The sequence below is a fragment of the Marmota flaviventris genome, chromosome 11 (genome assembly GCF_047511675.1).
Source record: "Marmota flaviventris isolate mMarFla1 chromosome 11, mMarFla1.hap1, whole genome shotgun sequence".
NCBI classification, from domain to species: Eukaryota; Metazoa; Chordata; class Mammalia; order Rodentia; family Sciuridae; genus Marmota; species Marmota flaviventris.
In genome coordinates, this window is record NC_092508.1 from 90,864,768 (window position 1) to 90,887,795 (window position 23,028).

General features: G+C 36.1%; 1 pseudogene; it reads left to right on the forward strand.

Moving 5' to 3' along the window:
• Positions 1 to 9,605: 9,605 nt before the first annotated feature.
• On the forward strand, positions 9,606 to 10,948 carry LOC139707671 (activating transcription factor 7-interacting protein 1 pseudogene; annotated as a pseudogene).
• The last annotated feature ends 12,080 nt before the right edge of the window (positions 10,949 to 23,028 follow it).

A 23,028-nucleotide genomic window follows, 5' to 3' on the forward strand; every position in this document is an offset into this window, starting at 1 on the left:
GCATCATCTTTGCTGATGTGATTCTTGGTAGCCTTCCCTCCTTCCTCTACAACTATCAAAAGCAGTGAGACAGGCATTGTTCTAGTGATAGAAATGCATCAATGAAAAAGAGCCCAAATTGTGGTCACCATGGAGTTTATCATCTAGTGAAGAATATTACTATATAAACAAGGATATAATATACTTTGTCAAGTGGCACATCCTCAGAAGAAACCATAGAGCAGTGTAAGAAGATAAGGAAGGATGGGGTGAAAGACCTCAATTTTAGATCAGGTGGTCAGAAATGCCTCTTTGGGAGGGACTATTGAGCAAAAGGAATGCCTCTTTTGAAGGGAATGCCTTTTATGAAAAATTGGGGAAAGGTAATTTCATCAAGAAATGCATGGGTATTGGCTTTCATGAGGAACTATTAGAAGATTAGAGCAGCTAGAGAATGGAGAATGAGAAGAGTGGTGGGAGACAAAGTCAGACATGATTATTATTTGTAATTAGTGGGGAGTTTTCCCTTTCTTAATTTTATATGTTGTCAAGAACAATGTATAAGTAGAAATCTCTGAACAATTGCATGTTTTCTTTTGAGATTAGAGACCTTTTTTGCAGGTACTGGGGATTGAACCCAGGGGCACTTTTCCATTGAGATATATCTCCAGCTCTTTTCATTGTTTATTTTGAGACAGTGTCTTGCTAAATTGCCTAGGGCCTCACTAAGTTTCTGAGGCTGGTCTTGCTAACCTCCTGACTCAACACCCAAGGCACCGGGATTATAAGCATGCTTCTTAAAACCTCTATACTACTTTCAACTGCTCTTATTCATTTTATGTATTTTCCTAGAGTATCAGAAATAATTATTTTTATGTAGAACTTGATATTCTTTGCTCTAAAAATAAAATTCATTTTAATCCAGACATAAAATCTATATTGAATCCCACACTTGCTTACACAAAACTGACTGATAAATCTGGAAAGTTCCTACATACAGAACATTTCACTATTGTCTGCTTCTAGAATCAGTCTTATTCTTTAAATTTTGCACATAATAAAAATAATATGCTTTGCTCTTTACCAGAAAACATCACATTTGAACTAGCAGATAGGAGTGCTAGTTTAACCCTGTCACACACTCCTTCTGTGGCTTAGAGTGTTAATATTTTGGGGGACCAAATTCCAGTAAGTATCTTAAAGCAATTTGAAAGCATTAAGTTATCATTATCATCTCCAGCTCCAATTACATTGTTAAGCACATGGTAGATATTCAATCAATATTTTAATGAAAGAATGAATTCAACAACATTACTTCTCAAGAGTTTAGTTAAATGCCCCATTAAATAATCTACTAAGTAATCAGAACTCTCTCCTGCCTTTAGTGTTTGATGGAGGAGGAAGGGAAAAAATATGGTGTGGTTTAATCAGCAAACATTACTTAAGGCTTCCAATGTGCCAAGTTCTATATTAGGTACTGGAATTCCAGGAAGGAGTAGGAAGAATCTTTCAAAACTGTTTATTTTGTGTTGGTCCATAGAAGGAAACCACCTACATACCTATTGATGTGTTTTCTGTTCTTATATTCTGTGAGTTGTTAGGACTATTTGAACCGTTAGAACTGTTGGTTTTCCCATTCAGATAAGCTAAATAAATAACTCTCTTACCAGATGGATTTAGTTTTGAACATTTTTCTTCTTAATTAAGCAAAGCCAGGTTCATAAAACATGAAGATCAGCCACCATTTCTGAAATGGTAGATTGTAATCTGGCTCCTCAATAGAATCATATGGTGAGATTTTAAACACCACCAATTCCTGAACCTCACCTGAGAGTTTCTGATTTAATTTGTTTGATATAAGCCTGAGTATCAATCTTTTTATATTTCTCCTCCTAATTCTGTCATGTGGATAGAGTTGAACACCACTATTTTAAGGATTTCAGTTTTGTATTTATTCTAAGAATTTCAGGAGCAACTAAGTTCACATGTATATATTTAAAGTTCTTTTTAAAATTCAGAGGATCAATATCCTGTTTGGCCTTTAATATCCTACAGTAAATAGTACTGCTGGTTACACATGTGAATGGACATGTGCAATGATAAACATGAGAACTCTTGGAATGCAGCTTATCTCTCAGTTTGAACCCACTCTCTGTAATGCAAAGAAATGTAATTTTTTTGAAGGATCTGCAATAGCATTATCATAATGGTTTTCAGTGAACTTCCTAAACATTAATGCAACATTGTGTATGCAGGTTCTTATAGGTGTTTCTGGGAGGAAAGGTCTCTAAGTCAGATATTCAAGTCAGACATGGTGGCTTTAATCTCAGCAACTCAGGAAGCTGAGGCAGGAGGTTGCAAATTCAAGGTCAGCCTCAGAAACTTAGCATGATCTTGTCTCAAAATAAAAAAAAAATTAAAAGAGGACTAGAAATGCAGCTTAGTGGTAAAGTGCCCCTGTGTTCAATCCCCAGTACCTAAACAAACAAATAAAAAAATTAAATCAGATAGTCAAAGGGGACTGTGAAGTCTTCTAAGGTTATTAAAACAGCCATTGCACACTGCTATAAAAATGCAGAGCCCCCCCCAAGTTTAGAGGAGAAAGTACTGATGTCTCTCAAAACCAGTCTGATAAGAGGTAAGAGGATGTTTCTTGACTTTTCAGAAGACATTTGAGAGCACCTCCTACTTCTTCCCACTCTGTTTCTAAGAATGATTCCATGACAGAGGAAGGTGAATGTGAAAGACTTCAATATATCCAACCACCTTTCTTTTCTGGGAGTGAGTCAATACACTTTCTTCTTCCTATATTTTTTGCTCCCTAAAGAAATTTAGGAAAACTTTCTTCACTTTTTGCCTTTAAAGCTTTTGCCATATACTTATTATTGCTGGACATCATGTGTATTTCATTGTTTATTGTTTTGCTCAGTAGATAAGCAGAATGAGCCCAGGATGCTGCCTTATCATGGTAGTTCTGTTTTTTCACTGCTGCTTCTCACTGTCTAGGACAGTGCCTGGCATGTATTAGGTGCTCATAAAATGTTTGCTGAATGAACAATGAGTCAGTATTCAATATCATCTGTCACCATCCACTTCCTCATTTGATTTTATCACAGTGTTCATTCAATTCACACTGTCATTTGTCGGTCTCTCAAGTCAAGACAGAAATTTCAGAGTATGGAACAAGCAGATAAATATATATATAGAGAGAAGCATAACTGTCATATCATCATGGTTGATTCTAGCACATTTTGGTCTATTATGCTTCCTAAGTTATTGATTGCCTGCTCACTGAATGATAGAGAGGCTTGACTTCATTCTCTAGAGTTCCTCTAAAATGCCTAGCAGGGAGTGCAGGAAAGTTTAGTAGAAAAAGAAATACAAAGAACATTAAAATGGGAACCCAGATACTTGAGATCTAGATTTGGCTCTGTGGCTGTAAGATCTAGTGGTAATTAGCTTCTCTCTTTTAGTGAATGTCTTGGGCCAGCAGATTCTGATTCCAGGCATGTGTGCTTTCCATAGCAAGTCAGTATATTCACTCTTTATCTGTAGGTTCTGTGCCTGCATATTCAACCAGCTATCAGTGGAAACTATTTGAAAAACAAAATTGTGTCTGTACAGAATATTTAAAGACTTCCTTCCCACTTTTCATTATTCTCCAAACAATACTGTATAATAACTACTGACATATCATGTACATTATATTAGGTATTAAATTAATTCAGAGATGATTTAAAGTATACAGGAAGGTGTGAAGAATATATGCAGATATTATGCCATTTTAATAAGGGATATGTGTATCTACAGATTTTGATATCCAAGGGGGTCTTGGAACTGATCCCCTGAAGGCAACTGTAATAAGTACCAGGCACTAACATGTAGGATTCACACAAGAATCAGAGAAACTTCACAAGGGAAGCAAACAGCTAAGGAATTTTGCTCTCTATGATTGGGCTCATCTACAAGTAGTTTATGCATTTCTCATGATTTAATTAGCAAAATCTTCAGTGCTTTCAACAGGCTGAAATATTTCCTTGTGATTCCTTGGCTATGTCCACCCCTATCTGAGACATGATAGAAATTGCTCCTGTTGTCTTGATAGGCTATTCATTCTCCTTTCATGAGCTGGACTACCTGGTGCCTCTTTAAGTTACCTGTATTTTAGCATGACCTAGCATACTGTACTGTCTCCATTTCTCACTAGGAAGACCATGAGCTCTTAAAGACAGGTACAGTAAGTACTTAGTCCCTAGTAGGTGCTCCTTCAATTTTGGATATGCAAATGAATAAATGAATGTAATGTTTGCTACGGTTACAGCTAAATAAATCAATAAGTCAAATTTACCTCCTATTTCATTGAAATTATAATAAGACTGGGTTCAAGATAACACTTCTTACAGTTAAGGATTATTATTTACTTTTGAAAATGTCATTCCTTTACAAGTATCAAAACATGATAATAAGGTTCAAATGGCAGCTGAATGTTATGGTGAGCTTTTATACTTCCATAAAAAGCACAGAACTGCTGGGTATGGTGGCTCATGCCTATAATCCCAGGAACTGGGGAGTTTGAGGCATGAGGATGACAAGTTTGAAGCCAGTCTGGGCAATTTAGTGAGACCCTGTTTTCAAAATAAAAACAGGATTGGGGATGTTAGCTCAGAGGTAGAATGCCCTTAGGATAAATCCCTAGTAACACACACACACACACACACGCGCACACACACACACACACACACACATACACACACACGAACAACAACAAAAAAAATAAAGAAAAGAAAAAGAAAAACAAAATTACAGCATCAGATATAGGTCTTACCAAATGTTAGAGCTAGAAGAAACCTTGGCTATAATCTAATTATGCAGCAGTAAGGAGACAGAGGCTTAGTAATTAATTCACCTGAAGTTCCTAATAGAGAAGCCACTAACTGAGACCATAACCCAAATTTTCTCATTTCTACTTAGTTCATTAACCTCACTGCACTACCACACAATCTATAGTTCCTGTGCTTCGATTTAGAATTAAATTGGAAATTTCTCTTGCTTTTGCCTTCCCCTCCTTTTTGGGCAGACCCTGTTTGGGGCATTCAATCTCCAGTCGTGTCCTCTCCTCTGTGTACTTTGCAGTACTTCTGTGCAGTTAACTTGCTACTTGAGGCTCCTTTTCTCTCATTTCCCTCTTAGAGTCTTCTGAATGAAACTGTAATTCTGGAAATTGACAGGGAGTGTGAAAGGGGTGGAAAGGCAGCAGATGGAGTGGAGGGAAGGAGGGAAGTGGGAAGTCTGGAAACAGCCTGGAGGCAGCCACAACCTGGTGGCCTAAGCCCACAGATGCATTGCTTGACTTTGAAGAAATCTACACACATATTCTCATGAATATTCTCATATGGCAATAATATTGTACAGGTGCAAAGCACTTGCAATCATCTCATGAGAGAAGGGATATAGGGTGAGGAGCAACCCAAGTTTGAGTATTGTGATTAAAATTATAATAATTTACTATAAATAAATTACTGTGAGTTTTTGGCAGACCATATAGCTCCTCTGAACTTCAGTTTCCTGATCTATAAAATGGAGTATATTCTATGGCCCTCTTAGATTGTCTTGGAGAACCAATCAGTTTTAATATTCAAAGCATTTTGCCAACTATAATTGCTATATGAATGAAGTACCTGGCATTTGGCAGTAGGAATGTTTGAATCCTTATTCTTAGAATCCACAGCAGGATGATTCTAATAGCTATGTAAATGTTCAGTTTCATGGATTTGTTACAGGGTGGTGATGTTTAAATACCTGTATCAACACCGCATGTGTATATTATGACATATATTCACCTCATCTTCTATCAATCAAACCTATCCCCAAGTCTGGCTTATGTAAGTCAGGCAGAACAGGGTGGAAAGTGTGCAGATATGGATGGGCCCCAGAGAGAGCGATCTCTGCAGTTTGACATCCTGGTTGCAGAGAGGGAGAGAGTGTTAGCAGAGTAGGCCTTGACAACACTACAGAGATTTTTGACTGCCAGTGTGGCACTGAAACAGAAGCAGACTGAGTTACGAGAACGGTATGGGGAAGTGAAAAAATACGAGGCGTATCGTAAACTTTGTGCTCTGTCAGATAAGGAAGCACACAGAATAAAAGACATTTCAGACTTGTCATGTGGACGATGGACATCTAGGACAGGGAATCAGTCAAGGTCACAGCAGGAAAGAGCTGGCACTACATTGGTAGGAAATTTGAACAGGTATTATCAACAAAATAATTGATTGCAAAGGTACTGGTACAATATATGTTTCAAGAACCTAGAACTAGACACAGCAGAAATGTTGCCACCACCAGGCTGGAAGGGATGAGGAGAGGGCATAATTCTGGAAATCATAAGCAAAAGGATTCATGCAGAGGAAGCTGATTCTGTTTGGAAACCAGAGGGAAGTAAACCCTATTGACCTGGTCCATTCTGTTCAGACTCCAGGGCAGAGCATGGGGTGAAGATGAGTTTAGTAATGAGCTTGTGTGGGCAATTGGGAGATTTTTAGAAATCTCATTCCAATTTCTTGGCACTGTATAAACCTCTAGAACTTTGGAAAAATCCCAGGGAAAGGGAGGAGCATGGGTACAAACTGGTTAACTTTTGAGTTTCCACCCCTACAGCGGAATGGGGACTTGAAATAGAAATCGAGCTCAGTTACAGAAAAAGACATATGTTATGGTTATGCTTCTTGCAAAACGTAAGTTTTGTACTGAGAATTGTAACCACGTCATATAATAAGGTGAATACATATTATATGGACCATAGCAAGGATCTGTAAGCCCAGTGTTATATATCACATACATGTGTAAACATATACCACACACACATACACACACACACACACACAGAGAATCCATGGGTGTTATCACCACCAAATGACAATGTAAATGACATTTGCATCAGGGTATAATGTGGAAGAGTGCTGGCAAAGAGGAAGGAAGAATGGGATGAGTAAGAAATCAGTAGGAGTGTATTAAGTCAGAAATATCAAGAAGGAAGGAGCAAATGCGATTTGAAATGGCATGAGCCACGGGTGTGATAAGCTGGAGACTTCTTAAATGACATCATGCAGTCAGCAGAGAGCAGCTCTTTGTCCACCGTTGTCCAGGATGAGGTCATGAGGAGGAGCAGCATGCAGCCACTAATGGAGAAGAAAAGAAAGAGGACCTGGAGTCCCTGAAGACTCACAGACAAGTCTGATTTCCCATTTCCCTGTTTTCACTTCCATGGGAGTATCTTCAGCCTGTCTATGGCTTTCTTTCTCACAGTGTCTCTTCTTTTAATCTAGGTTGAGTAGTGCCTAGTTACCTGTGTGTCTATTATAAGTTTTATAATTATTTTCTGAAGTGTTTTAAAATTGGGGAAACTCAATCCCCATTCTTTCTTTCTTTTTTTTTAAAGAGAGAGAGAAAGAATTTTAATATTTATTTTTTAGTTTTTCGCGGACACAATATCTTTGTTTGTATGTGGTGCTGAGGATCGAACCCGGGCCGCACACACATGCCAGGCGAGCGCGCTACCGCTTGAGCCACATCCCCAGCCCAATCCCCATTCTTAATTACTGAGAAAATGAAATCTAGCTGGGAGTGGTGTGGCATGCTGGTAATTCCACTATTCAGGGGGCTGAGACAAGGGGATTGTGAATTCGAGGCCAGTTTGACACCATAGCAAGCCCCTATCATTAAAAAAAAAAAAAAGAAATCTAAAACTCAGTCAAATTTAGTGATTATTCAGTCACTTTACGTGGAAGTTGACACAATCAGGACTATTTTACTTTGGAGGGCCTTAGACACAGTCATGGGTGGCATTAGTAAGAAGAGAATGGCCATTGTTAGCACTGTTTCAAACTATTGTGTCTGCTGCATCCTTTAAGTTGTATCTAGAATTATCTGGTGTTAACACAATCCTCCTTGACAGCAGTCATCTATTGAGATATAGTCACATTGTCATTTAACCATCGGTAGGATAGTCTCCAGCTCCATTCATTTACCTGCAAATAATTTTATTCTTCCTTAAGGCTGAGTAATATTCCATTGTGTATATGTACCACATTTTCTTTATACATTCATCTGTTGAAGGACACATAGGTTGGTTCCATAGTTTAGCTATTGTGAATTGAGCTTCTATTTATAGAATAGTTGTGGCTGTATCACTGTAGTATGCTGATTTTAAGAGTTACACTCTTTTTTTGTTGAAGGTTTCCTTCTCCCAATCATGAAATTCTTTCCTTCTCATCTTTCCAACTTTAAATGCACACTTAACCCTTGAGTTATAACTTAGAGTTATAACTCTAGAGTTATAAAAACTTGAGTTTTATAACTCAGAGTTATAAAAACTCTAAGTTACAGTATATGCTACTGGATAAATATTTAGTAGACCTTTGGAACAATCTGTGAAGATTAAAAAATGCTCTCAGAAAAGAAATAATCTCTCAAGCATATGTGGGTGTATGAATATGTGTGTGCCTTTTTTCTTTCCAACTTAAAAGTATTTTTCACCCCAAATATTTGATACTGGGTGACCTAGTTTCAAGTCCTATTTTGACTACATATTGCTTAGGTGGCATTGGAGAGTTCACTAAATGGCTCAATGTGTTTCCATAATTGAAAAATTAGGAAAGCAATATCTACCTTTTATCTTTAAGGGAATGAAAATACTTGGAATACTTTAAGGGCTTGGTAAATGTTACCTATGTTTGATCTTATTCCATTCCACTAATGATACAGATGTATTGAAGGCAAAGTAAGAAAAAAGGACTGACCATAAATTAAAGTGTAGGAAAAAAATTCCAGTAGTTCTCCAGTCTCCTTTGTGCATCCATTTTTATTGTTTTAGGAACCACTTAAGTCCAGCTGGATGAGATAATTTGGGTGTTGATTGCAGCAGAGATCTTTTTTTTTTTTAAAGGAACCTAGATTTTTTTATTTGTTCTGATTAGTTATATATGACAATAGAATGCATTTTGATACATCATACATAAGTGGAGGTAACTTCTCACTGTCTGTACATGAAGATATGGCGTTGAATTACACTAATTGTGCAGTCATATATGCACATAGGGTAATAATATCTGATTCATTCTACTCTCCTTCTTACCCCCATATCCCTTCCCCTCCCTTCACTCCTCTCTGTCTAATCCAAAGTACTTCTATTCTTCCCTAGCTGCCCCCCACCCCTTATTGTTAATTAGTAATTTCAAATCAGAGAAAACATTTGGTGTTTGGTTCTTTGGGACTGGCTTATTTCACTTAGCATAATAGTCTCCAGCTCCATTCATTTACCTGCAAATAATTTTATTCTTCCTTAAGGTTGAGTAATATTCGATTGTGAATATGTATCACATTTTCTTTATGCATAAATCTGTTGAAGGGCACATAGCTTGGCTCATAGTTTAGCTATTGTGAATTGAGCTTCTATTTATAGAATAGATGTGGCTGCATCACTGTAGTATGTTGATTTTAAGTCCTTTGGGTATAAACCAAGGAATGGGATAACTGGGCCAAATGGTGGTTCTATTCCAAGTTTTCTGAGGAATCTCCATACTGCTTTCTATAGTGGTGATACCGATTTGCAGTTGCACCAGCAACGTATGATTGTACCATTTTCCCCACAGCCTTGTCAACATTTACTGTTGATTGTATCCTTGCCAAATCCCGCTAAACCAAACAAGGGTCCTTCTGTGCTCAGTCCTAGTATTCAAGGGAACTCTCCTGCCAGTGCTGCACCATTAGGAACAACACTTGCCGTAGAGGCTGTTCCCACAGCACACTCTATTGTGCAAGCCACAAGGACTTTACATACAGTAGGCCCATCAGGACTCTAGAGTCCATCAAATAACCGTGGTCCTATACAGATGAGAATTCCAATTTCTGCTTTTAGTACTTCATCTTCTGCAGAACAAAACAGCACTACCACCCCAAGAATTGAAAACCAACAAAACAGTAGATGCTTCTGTTAATAAAAAAGCTGCCGATAGCACATCACAGACTGGAAAAGCCACTGGCAGTGATTCAAGTGGTGTCATTGATCTCACAATGGATGACGAAGAGACTGGAGCTTTACGAGACGCAAAAAAGCTAAATCACACTCCTGTATCAGCCATGGGTTCTTCTTAGCCTATGTCTTGACCATTGCAACCCATACAACCACCACCACCTCTTCAAGCATCAGAGGTGCCAACAGGTGGACCATCTCAAACAACACACTTGCTACCTACAGCTCCAACCACCTTGAATGTAACACATCATACAATAACTCAGGTGACCACAAGACTCCCTGTGCCAAGAGCTCCTGGAAACCATCAGGTGGTTTTTACGACTCTCCCAGCACCACCACCTCAGGCTCCCCTCCGAGGAACTGTTATGCAGGCTCTTGTTGTTCATCAGGTCAACCTTCAAAAGAGTGTTACAGTTTGAGTGCCTCAAACTACCACATATGTTGTAAACAATGGACTAACTCTGGGATCCGCAGGTCCTCAGCTCACCGTGCATCACCAACCACCACAAGTGCATACGGAGTCCCCGTGTCTTGTGCACCGGCACCCTTACCAGAAGCCCCACAACCACACCAGAAGCTGCCAGCACCTCTATACCTCAGAAGCTACACTTGAAGTTAGCACAAGTTCAGTCAAAATGACATTGTACTGTCATGGAGTATCCTGGAGGTGGATTGAAGCTGTGCTACGGCGGAGTTGCCAACTCTATGCTTACTATGAGGAACCTAGTGCCACTGTGTTCTCACAATGGAAAAAGACTGGGGAGGTAAAGTCACTTCCCTTTCCCAAGGCTTGTACTCTTACCCAGTTTGTTTCTGGTAGCAAACTATTTTGCAGTATGAGCCAATGATATTTATGGATGTTTTGGACCTTTTTGTGACCCTCATTCAACGAATGTGATCTCTTCTTCCCAGAGCAGTGAAATCTTGGAGCCTTGATTGTTTCCTCTTTTAAAAGTTCCACCTTTTGGTCTTGTTTTTAATCTTGTGCAAGATACCTAATGTAAAATCCACATTTGTGCAAGATTTCTTGGACATATGTGTGTATATACTACATTGTTTATAACCAGAAGTAAAATAAACTCAGCCTGTAAAGCAAGAATCTTCTCCCAGACCAAAAAAAATAAAGTAAATGTAGAATATCAAGCCCAATTTAATATAGAGGAATAAAAAGTGACTATTTTCCAATTTCTGGATAACAAATAAATAACTCAAAAAGGAAAGAATATTTGACTATAGAAAAGTAGAATAGTTCTCAGTTTTTATTACTATGAATGGAATTCAAAGACAGCAAAATTGAGAAGTTATTTAACTACATTTATGTCAATTTATTAATAACCTTAATATTGAAAGCAGTTGTATAAATTGAAATAATTTCTATATGTTTATGAGCAAAATACATGAATAGATAATTTGTTTTAGAAGTACAAATGATTAATTAAAACATGTGAAATGTTATCAAATACTCAAAACGTTAGAAGTTAAAATGAGATAACATTTTTACATATTGAATTAGAAATATGAAAACAACTCAGTGTTGTTGAAGATCAGGCTATACATAATTCTCATATAGTACTGGTGAGAATTGGACATAATGTAATTATAAAATTGAGCTCTTGCTTGTTAGGCTACAACCTTCTATTAGGTATTTACCGAAGAGTTTACAGTTGTAGATAAGTATCTTTTGCATCTCTCTAGGACCTGAGAGCCATTGGTCTCCAAGAGCTCCGTGAGTTGACAGATCCTGACTTTAATAATTACCAGCCAACAAACACAGCTGGACTAGTCTCACTTTCATGGGCCAACCTTTTGTATTTTTTACTTCTTGGACTCAGCTCCAATAGTTCCTCTTTGTTACTTGCTTTAAGTTGACTTCAAAAATCACTAATTATTCAGATTACACACTGAGCCACATATTATTAATTTCCTGCTAGCTATACTATACTAGGATAACACATCTGGATGTTGGTTAGGATAACAGTTGCCTGGATTAGTTTTCTGGACCTGAAAGGTGCTTTTGTCAAAACTGCCAACTTTTCATTTGATCCAACACTGGTGTCCAAAGGGTAATTTTTGAAATCAGGGAGCCCAAAACTCCATCTTCAAATCATATAAACACATGTTTTTCCATGCAAAGTCTTAAAAAGTGATTATGCATGCACAGTAGTTATCTTTCCCCATACTTTCAGTCACAACAATTCTTTACCCCAAACCCTATCCTTAGGGAGGCAGATTTGAGACTTGGGTCTTTTACCTCTGCCCTTGACCATCTTGTAAATTGACTCTTCTTGCAAAATTCAGTGTCTGTGACAGCATACTGGGCATCAGGCAAAATGAGCCTATTTCAGTAATAGTTATATATGCATAATTTTTATATATACAAAACCTAATAACAAGGCTGGCTTGGTGGTGCATGCCTGTAATCCCAGCGGTTTGGGAGGCTAAGGCAGGAGGATCACCAGTTCAAAGCCAGCCTCAGCAACTTAGCGAGGCCCTACGCAACTTAGTGAAACCTTGTCTCTAAATAAAATATAGAAAAGGGGCTGGAGATGTGACTCAGAGATTAAGCACTCTGTGTTCAATCTCCAGTGCCAAAACAAAAACAAACAAAAAATAATGTAATACTGGGGAATATACGCCATTTTGTTGAGCAATTTGATAATATGTATGAAAATCTTAAAAATGCTTACAGTATTTAACTGAGAAGTTCAATCTTAGGGCATCTATGATGACAAAATATTCTAAAATTTAGGAAAAGCTTCATTATAATAATAATCAGAGCCTTTCATTTATCTACTATGTCACAGGCTTTATTTAAATGATGTCATTCACTTATTAACAAAATTCCTAAGCAACTGAGCCAGGATTTGAATTTTTATCTGTCTGCTAAAAGTTTTGCCTGAACTTTCATTACCGTTCATCTGTCTAAGATATCTTTCCTGATACAATAGTGAAAATTTAGAAATATTTAAAAATCTATTAATAATGTAATGATCAAATAAACTATCATTTATACATTCTATTCAATTCCATGCAGCCAGAAACAGTATAGAAAATGCATATTCTTAATCATTTTTAAGTGTGAGTAGTGAAAAAATTTGCATATTTCTATGATTTTAAATATTTAAAGAGGATGAATTCAAAGAATGGGAAAGAATAAAATTACTAATAGCTGTCTTTAATTTGTGGTACTATAATGACCTTTTTCTTTTTTGTCTCTATACTTTTTGGGCTTTCCAATTTTTCCAATTAAAAATGGCTTACCTTATGTTCAGGAAAAAGTACATCTTGAAAGAAAAAATTTATGGAGGCATTTATCTTCTCATGGCCCATAGAGAATGTATTGTCTTTATCCAGTTAAATTTTCAGCAATACACTTTGCCTACCCAAAGAAAACTCCAGTGAAAAGAAGCAATTGTTCTGAGGTTACCACTAAAATGTATAATTAAACAAAATCTGTTAGTGCCATGTAAACAAATAAGAATATTGGTATCAACATTGTAGACAGGTGAAGACAGCTTTTGAAAATATAAGGGAATGAGAACAAAGTTATATATCTAATAAAGAGATTTTAGTTTCCAATTTAATCAGAAAATATTTTGTCTTACTAATAACCTGCCCTATGAATATATATTATGTCTAGGGAGTTAAGTACATTAACATATTGATAATTTTTTTTTCTTTAGGTGGAAAAACACGGAACTAATTTTTACAAGCTTTCATTAAACCTACTTAACCTGATTTTTTTTTTTAAAGGAGATATTTCTGCAGAACAAGTACCATCTTTTGAGCCCCATCTAGTTTTAGAAAATAAGCTTTACCATAACACAAGTAGGATAAAACCAGTGATTTTTGTATGTATTTCTATTTTCATGATACAATCCTCATAATTCCATAATTAACACTGTAATGATTTGATAATGATCACTTTGTGGGATTATTAACCACTCTTGGTTCCTTCTCACCTCATTAACTAGCAAACTAGGCACTGACTGTTGATAATAACCAGTTTCTCATAGGCTGTTGCTCAAATTACTAACTCTTTTTAGTTTTATGAAGCCATTTTCATTAGAGAGTGAATAGTTTTTTTAAAAATATTTTTTTCCGACATCAGGATCATGTTAAAAATAAATGACTTTTTCACCTAATTCCCAATTATTTTTTCCTACAAAGCAGCAGCATCAGATTAAAAATTGTTTTGTAAGCAGTTTTTTAAACAAGTAGAACTAGTTTAGTTAAAATGGTTCTGCTCAATTTGTCTGGTATCTTGCTAACCAAAGTGTCAGGAAACACAAGTTAGAATTTTAAAAATAATGGTAGCTTTGCTCTTATTATTGAGGAATAGTAACATTGACTTTGATTCATAAGTTGGGGAAGTCATGATTGGACAAGCCGACCAAATACATTGCATTGGAAGTGCACTTGTTCATAGGTCCCTGATAAGTGTTTATGATTTGCATTAAATGGAGACCACCAGTGTTACCATTATTTTTTTTGTCTTATTTACTTAAAATAAAAATAGGAGTTGGGACTATAGGTCATATATGATACAGTGTTTGCTTAGCATGTACCATGCCCTGGTTTTGATTACCAGCACAGCAAAATACAAACAAAAAAAAAACAATAACAAAACTAAATTAAAAAATAAAAAAATTAAATAAATCCAGAGATTCATTTCCTGTGAATTCTCAAATAATTTCTTTTCTCAATCTTTTTTTTTTTTTTTTGCAGGGGGTGGGTACCAGGGATTGAATTCTGGGACACTGGACCACTGAGCCACATCCCCACCCCTTTTTTATATTTTATTTAGAGACAGATTCTCATTGAGATGCTTAGGGCCTTGCTAAATTGCTGAGGCTGGCTTTCAACTGGTGATGCTCCTGCCTCTACCTTTGGAGCTGCTGGGATTATAGGCCTGTATCACCGAGACTGGCTTGCTTTTCTCACTTTTATATCAAGTTATCCTTTTTCTTTTGTTTATAGATAATTTTTATAGAATATAGCTATAAATTTAAAAAATTCTTGTTTGAAATAATTTCTGTTATTTCATGTAACTATTTACTTAGTTGACAATTATATATATTTGCATATATAACATTGCTTTGAAATAGATATACATTGTGGAATGTCAAAAAACAGGTAATTAGCATGCTCACACTTTATAGATTTATATTTTTGTGTGGTGAGTGAGACCTCTTAAAATCTATTCTTAACAATTTTTAAGAATAAAATACGGAAGTCAGGCGTGGTGGTGCATAATGGTAATCCCAGCAACTAAGTAGGCTGAAGCAAGAGAATTGTGGGTTTGAAGCCAGCCTCAGCAATTTAGTGTGAGTCTCAGCAACTTAGCAAGACCCTATCTTTTTGTTTGTTTGTTTATTTATTTATTTTTTGTAGTTGTAGATGGACAGCAGCCCTTTATTTTGTTTATTTTTTTATGTGGTGTTAAGGATGGAATCTAGTGCTTCATGTGTGCTAGGCAAGTACTCTGCCCCTGAGCTATCTTGAAATAAAAAATAAAAAGGGCTGAGGATATAGCTCAGTGGTAAAGCACCCCTGAGTTCAATCCCCAGTGCTTAAAAAAATATGACACTATTAATTATAGTCACAATAGTTGAACAATACATCTAGTAACTTTTTACCTCTGTAATTGTTAATTTGAATTGTCAAATTGATTGGTTTAAGAGATGCCAAAGATTAAGAGGCTTCTGGGTGTGTCAGTGAGGGTCTTTCCAAGAATGATTGTCATATGGGATAGTGAACTGGAGACCCTCCCTAAGTGTGGGCAGTACCATCCAATAGGATGGTGGTTTGGATAAATAACAATTGGAAGAACAAAGAAGCAGCAATAGATGCAAGCTGGGTTCTTCTTGAATGGGTTCTTGATTGCTGCTATGATGGCCTTTTGCTCCTTCACTTTTCCAAAGGGGATTTTGCCAGTGTGTTTCTCCAGGGAATTTCCAAAAGCCTTTTGTCTAAGACTGGGGTAGCACAGTTGATCCCGCTTTTCTGAGGCTTCAGCCTCTTTGTGCAGCTACTAGTTCCTCCTGCTCTCTATCCTGCAGAGGACCATTGTGGACTATTCAGCTTCTGGTTATGTAAGCCAATCTAATAAATCATGTTTTTATAATTATGCTTCGTGTTGATTCTATTCCTCTAGAGAACCCTGACTAATACACCCTTCTAACTGAAAATTTGTGTCCTTTAACCAACATCCACTACCTTACTCTCAACCACTGGTAACCACCATGCTTCTGTCTGCTTTAATTAATTCAACATTTTTAGATTCCACACATAAGTGAGATCATGCAGTATTTGTCTTTCTGTGTCTTATTTCACTTAGCATGATATCCCCCAGGTTCATCCATGTTGTAAGAAATGACAGAATTTCCTTCTTTTTAAAAGGCTAAACAATATTACATTTTGTGTATGTGTATATGTATCTCATTTTCTTCACCTATTCATCCATTGAAGGGCACATAGGTTGATTTCCAAGTCTTGGCCACTATCACAATGCTGTAATGAATATTGGAGTGCAGATATCTCCCCAGCATACTAATGTCAATTCCTTTGGTTTACCCAGAAGTGAGTATTACTGAATCATGATAGTTCTATTTTTGAATTTTTGGAATCTTCATACTGTTTTCCATAATGGCTGCACTAATTTACATTCTTATCAACAGTGTCAAGAGTCCCCTTTTCTCCATATCATCATCAACAATTATCTTTTGTTGTTTTGATAATAGGCATTCTAACACAGTGAGTGTTATCTCATTGTGGTTTCAATTTGTATTTCCCTGATGATCAGCTATGTTGAGCATTTTTCTCTTATACTCACTGGCCACTTACATATCTTCTTTTAAGAAATGTCAGCTCAGAGCCTTCACCCATTTTGAAATCAGGCCTTTTATTTATTTATATATTTTTTTACTATTGAGTTGTGTGAGTTCCTTATGTATTTTGGACGTTTCCTCACAAGATATACGGCTTGCAAATATTTTCTCTCATTGAAGGTTAAATATTTATTGATTATTTCCTTGTCTGTGAAGAACTTCTTTGTTTAATATAAACTCATTGGTCCATCTCTTCTTTTGTTATTGCCTGTAGATTTAGCATTCTTTTCTTAAATACATTTTTAAGTCCTAATTAGTTATAATTGACAGTAGAATGCATTTTGACACGTCATACATAAATGGAGTATAACTTCTCATTTGTCTGGTTGTACTGATGTAAATTTACACAGGTCATGTAATCATAAATGCCCATAGGGTAATTATGTCCGGTTCATTCTAATATCATTCCTATACCCTTCCCCCACCCTTCCCTCACTCCCTTCTGTCTAATCCAAAGTACCTCTATTCTTCCCCACCCTTCTTGTGAATCAGCATCCACATATTGGAAAAAAAAAAAAAACATTTGGACTTTGTTTCTTTGGAATTGGTTTACTTTGCTTAGCATAATATTCTCCAGCTTCCTCCATTTACCTAAAGATGACATAATTTTAATCTTCTTTTAGGCTGAGTAATATTCCATTGTGTATATATACACCACATTTTCTTTATCCATTTGTTTGTTGAAGGGCACTTCGGTTGGGTCCATAGTTTAGTTACTGTAAATTGAGCTGCTATAAACATGGATGTGGCTGTGTCACAGTAGTGTACTGATTTTAAGTCCTTTGGGTATAAACGAAGAAATGGGATAACTGGGCCAAATGGTGGTTCCATTCCAAGTTTTCTGAGGAATCTCCATACTGCTTTTCATAGTGGTTATACCAATTTGCAGCCTCATCAGCAATCACCATTTTCCCCAAATTCTTGCTTGTATTTTTGATAATTGCCTTTCTGACTGAAGTGAGATGGAATCTCAGTGTAGTTTTGATTTGCATTTCTCTAATTGCTAGAGATGTTGAAATTGCTAGAGATGTTGAATGGCTTTTCATATATTTGTTGATTGATTATATTTCTTCTTCTGTGAAGTGTCTGTTCAGTTCCTTGGCCCATTTACTGTTTGAGTTATTTGAGGTTTCTTTGGTGTTAAGTTTTTTGAGTACTTTATATATCCTGGAGATTAATGCTGTATCTGAGGTGTATGTGGTAAAGATTTTTTACCATTCTGTAGGCTCTCTGTTGTTATTCATTGTTTCCACTGCTGTGAAGAAGCTTTTTAGTTTGATTTCATCCATTTATTAATTCTTGATTTTGCTTCTTGTGCTTTAGGAGACTTGTTAAAAAGAAGTTAGGTTCTAAGCCAATACGGTGGAGATTTGGGCCTACTTTTTCTTCTGTTAGGTGCAGGGTCTCTGTTCTAGTGCCTATGGCCTTTGATCCACTTTGAGTTGCTTTTTGTGCAGGGTGAGAGATAGTGGTTTAATTTCATTTTGCCACATATGGATTTCCAGTCTTCCCAGCACAATTTATTAAAGAGGCTATCTTTCTCCAATGTATCCTTTGGCACCTTTGTCTAATATGAGATAACAGTATTTATATGGATTTGTCTCTGTGTCTTTCATTGTGTATCATTGGTCTACATATCTGCTTGTTGCCAATACCATGATGTTTTTGTTACTATGGGTCTGTAGTATAACTTAAGATCTAGTATTGTGATGCCTCTTGCTTCATTTTTCTTGCTAAGGATTGCTTTGGCAATTCTGGGTCTCTTATTTTTCCAAATAAATTGCAAAATTGCATTTTCTATTTCCATGAAGAATGTCATTGAGATTTTAGTAGGAATTGCATTAAATCTGTATAATGCTTTTGGTCCTATGGCCATTTTTACAATGTTAATTCTGCCTACCCAAGAGCTTGGTAGATCTTTCCATCTTCTAAGGTCTTCTTCAACTGAAGAGCACTTTCTTTAGTGTTCTGTAGTTTTCATTGTAGAAGCCTTTCACTTCTATTGTTAGATCAATTGCCAAATATTTTATTTTATTTTTTTGAGGCTATTGTGAATGAGGTAGTTTTTCTAATTTCTCTTTCAGTGGATTTATTATTGATGTATAGGAATGCATTTGATTTATGGGTGTTAATTTTATTTTATTTTTTTAATTTTTAAAATTTTTATTATTAGTTGTTCAAAACATTACATAGTTCTTGACATATCATATTTCATACATTTGATTCAAGTGGGTTATGAACTCCCATTTTTACCCCGTATACAGATTGCAGAATCACATTGGTTACACATCCACTTTTTTACATACTGCCATACTAGTGTCTGTTGTATTCTGCTGCCTTTCCTATCCTTTCCTATCCCCCCTCCCCTCCCCTCCCCTCCCATCTTCTCTCTCTACCTCATCTACTGTAATTCATTTTCCCCCTTGTTTTTTTTCCTTTCCCCTCACTTCCTCTTATCTGTAATTTTGTATAACAATGAGGGTCTCCTTCCATTTCCATGTAATTTCCCTTCTCTCTCCCTTTCCCTCCCACCTCTCATCCCTGTTTAATGTTAATCTTCTTCTCATGCTCTTCCTCCCTGCTCTGTTCTTAGTTGTTCTCCTTATATCAAAGAAGACATTTGGCATTTGCTTTTTAGGGATTAGCTAGCTTCATTTAGCATAATCTGCTCTAATGCCATCCATTTCCCTTCAAATGCCATGATTTTGTCATTTTTTTAGTGCAGAGTAATACTCCATTGTGTATAAATGCCACTTTTTTTTTTTTAATCCATTCATCTATTGACGGGCATCTGGATTGGTTCCACAGTCTAGCTGTTGTGAATTGTGCTGCTATGAACATCCATGTAGCAGTATCCCTATAGTATGCTCTTTTAAGGTCTTCAGGGAATAGTCCGAGAAGGGTAATAGCTGGGTCAAATGGTGGTTCCATTCCCAGCTTTCCCAGGAATCTCCATACTGCTTTCCAAATTGGCTGCACCAATTTGTAGTCTCACCAGCAATGTACAAGTGTACCCTTTTCCCCACATCCTCGCCAGCACTTGTTGTTGTTTGACTTCATAATGGCTGCCAATCTTACTGGAGTGAGGTGGTATCTTAGGGTGGTTTTGATTTGCATTTCTCTGACTATTAGAGATGGTGAGCATTTTTTCATGTACTTGTTGATTGATTGTATGTCCTCCTCTGAGAAGTGTCTGTTCAGGTCCTTGGCCCATTTGTTGATTGGGTTATTTGTTTTCTTATTGTTTAACTTTTACAGGAACATACCTCAATATTGTAAAAGCTATCTATGCTAAGCCTCAGGCTAGCATCATTATGAACGGAGAAAAATTGAAGGCATTCCCTCTAAAATCTGGAACAAGACAGGGATGCCCTCTCTCACCACTTCTGTTCAACATAGTTCTCGAAACATTGGCCAGAGCAATTAGACAGACGAAAGAAATTAAAGGCATAAAAATAGGAAAAGAAGAACTCAAATTATCACTATTTGCGAATGACATGATTCTATACCTAGCAGACCCAAAAGGGTCTACAAAGAAACTACTAGAGCTAATAAATGAATTCAGCAAAGTGGCAGGATATAAAATCAACACGCATAAATCAAAGGCATTCCTGTATATCAGCGACAAATCTTCTGAAAATGAAATGAGGACAATCACCCCATTCACAATATCCTCAAAAAAAAAAAAATACTTTGGAATCAACCTAACAAAAGAGGTGAAAAATTTATACAATGAAAACTACAGAACCCTAAAGAGAGAAATAGAAGAAGATCTTAGAAGATGGAAAAAATTTACCCTGTTCATGGATAGGCAGAACTAACATCATCAAAATGGCGATATTACCAAAAGTTCTCTATAGGTTTAATGCAATGCCAATCAAAATCCCAACTGCATTTCTTGTAGAAATAGATAAAGCAATCATGAAATTCATATGGAAAAATAAAAGACCCAGAATAGCAAAAGCAATTCTAAGCAGGAAGTGCGAATCAGGTGGTATAGCGATACCAGATTTCAAACTATACTACAGAGCAATAGTAATAAAAACAGCATGGTACTGGTACCAAAACAGGCAGGTGGACCAATGGTACAGAATAGAGGACACAGAGACCAATCCACAAAATTACAACTATCTTATATTTGATAAAGGGGCTAAAAGCATGCAATGGAGGAATGATAGCATCTTCAACAAATGGTGCTGAGTGTTAATTTTATATCCTGCTACTTTGCTGAATTCATTTATCAGTTCTAGAACTTTTCTGGTGGAATGTTTGGGATCTTCTAAATATAAAGTCATGTCATCAACAAATAGTGATAATTTGGGTTCTTCTTTTCCTATTTGTATCCCTTTAATTTCTTTCTTCTAATTGCTCTGGCTAGAGTTTCAAAGACAACTTTGAATAAAAGTGGTGAAAGAGGGCTGGGGATGTGGCTCAAGTGGTAGCTGCTCGCCTGGCATGCGTGCAGCCCGGGTTTGATCCTCAGCACCACATACAAACAAAGATGTTGTGTCTGCCAATAACTAAAAAATAAGTATTAAAAAATTCTCTCTCTCTCTCTCTCTCTCTCTCTCTCTCTCTCTCTCTCTCTCTTTTAAAAAATGGTGAAAGAGGGCATCCTTGTCATGTTTCAGTTCTTAGAGAGAATGGTTTAAATTTTTTTTCCATTTATAATGATGTCATCCTTGGTTTTAGTATAAATAGCTTTTATAATGTGGAGGTATGTTCCTACTATCCCTAGTTTTTCTAGTATTTCAAACATGATGGGGTGTTGTATTTGTTAAATACTTTCTAGAATCTATTGAGGTTATCATGTGATTCTTGTCTTTAAGTCTATTGATATGATGAATTATGTTTATTGATTTTTTTGTGTTCAACCAACCCTGAATCCCTAGGATGAAACCCACTTGATCATGGCTCACTATTTTTCAAATATGTCTTTTTTTTTGGAGGGTATGAAATTTGCCAATATTTTATTGAGAATTTTTGCATCTGCATTCATCAGGTATATTGGTCTGAAGTTTTCTTTCCTTGATGTATCTTTGTTTGGTTTTGGTATCAAGTAATACTAGCTTCATAGAATGAGTTTGGAAGGGTTCTATTTGAGGATGGTTAGTGTTAAATCTTCTTTGAAATCTTGTAGATCTCAGTTGAGAATCTGTCTGGTCCTGGGCTTTCATTGTTGGTAGGCTGTTGGTGGCATCTTCTATTTCATTGCTTGAGATTGATCTGTTCAAATTGTGTATGTCTTTCTGGTTCAGTTTGGTTAGGTTGTATTTCTCTAGAAATTTGTCAATGTCTTTAAGATTTTCTATTTCATTGGAGTATAAATTTTCAAAATACTTTCTAATTATCTTTTATATTTCAGTAGTGTCTGTCATGACATTTTCTTTTTTACCATGAATTTTAGTAACTTTGCTTTTCCCTCTCTTTTTTTTAGCTAAGGGTTTATTAATTTTATTTAATTTTTAAAAAAATCAACTTTTTGTATTGTCAATTTTTTCTTTTGTTTCAATTTCATTGATTTCAGCTATGACTTTAATTATTCCTGTCTTCAACTGCTTTGGGTGTTGATTTTTCTTCTTTTTCTATATCTTAGCGATGTAATGTTAGGTCTTTTATTTATTGACTTTCTACTCTTTTAATGAGTATGCTCAATGCAATGAACTTTCCCAGAGATTTTGATATGTTTTATCAATAATCTCATTTACCTCTAAGTATTTTTTCATTTCCTTCCTGATTTCTTCTGCTATCCTTTGGTCATTTAATAGCATATTATTTCATCTCCAGGTATTAGAGTAGCTTCTATTTTTTATTTTATTGTTGATTTCTAATTTTATTCCATTATGATGTGATAGCATGCAGGGTATTATCTCTGGTTTTTTTGTATTTGCTAAGAGCTGCTTTATGGCATAAGATAGGTCTATTTTAGATCCATGTGCTGCTGAGAAGAACATGTATTCACTCATTCACGGATGAAATATTCTATATATGTTTGTTATGTCTAAATTATTGATTGTTTTATTTAGTTCTATAGTTTCTTTGTTTAGTTTTTGTTTGGAAGATCTATCCAGTAGTGAGAGAGGTGTGTTAAAGTCACCCAGTATTAATGTGTTGTGGTCTATTTGA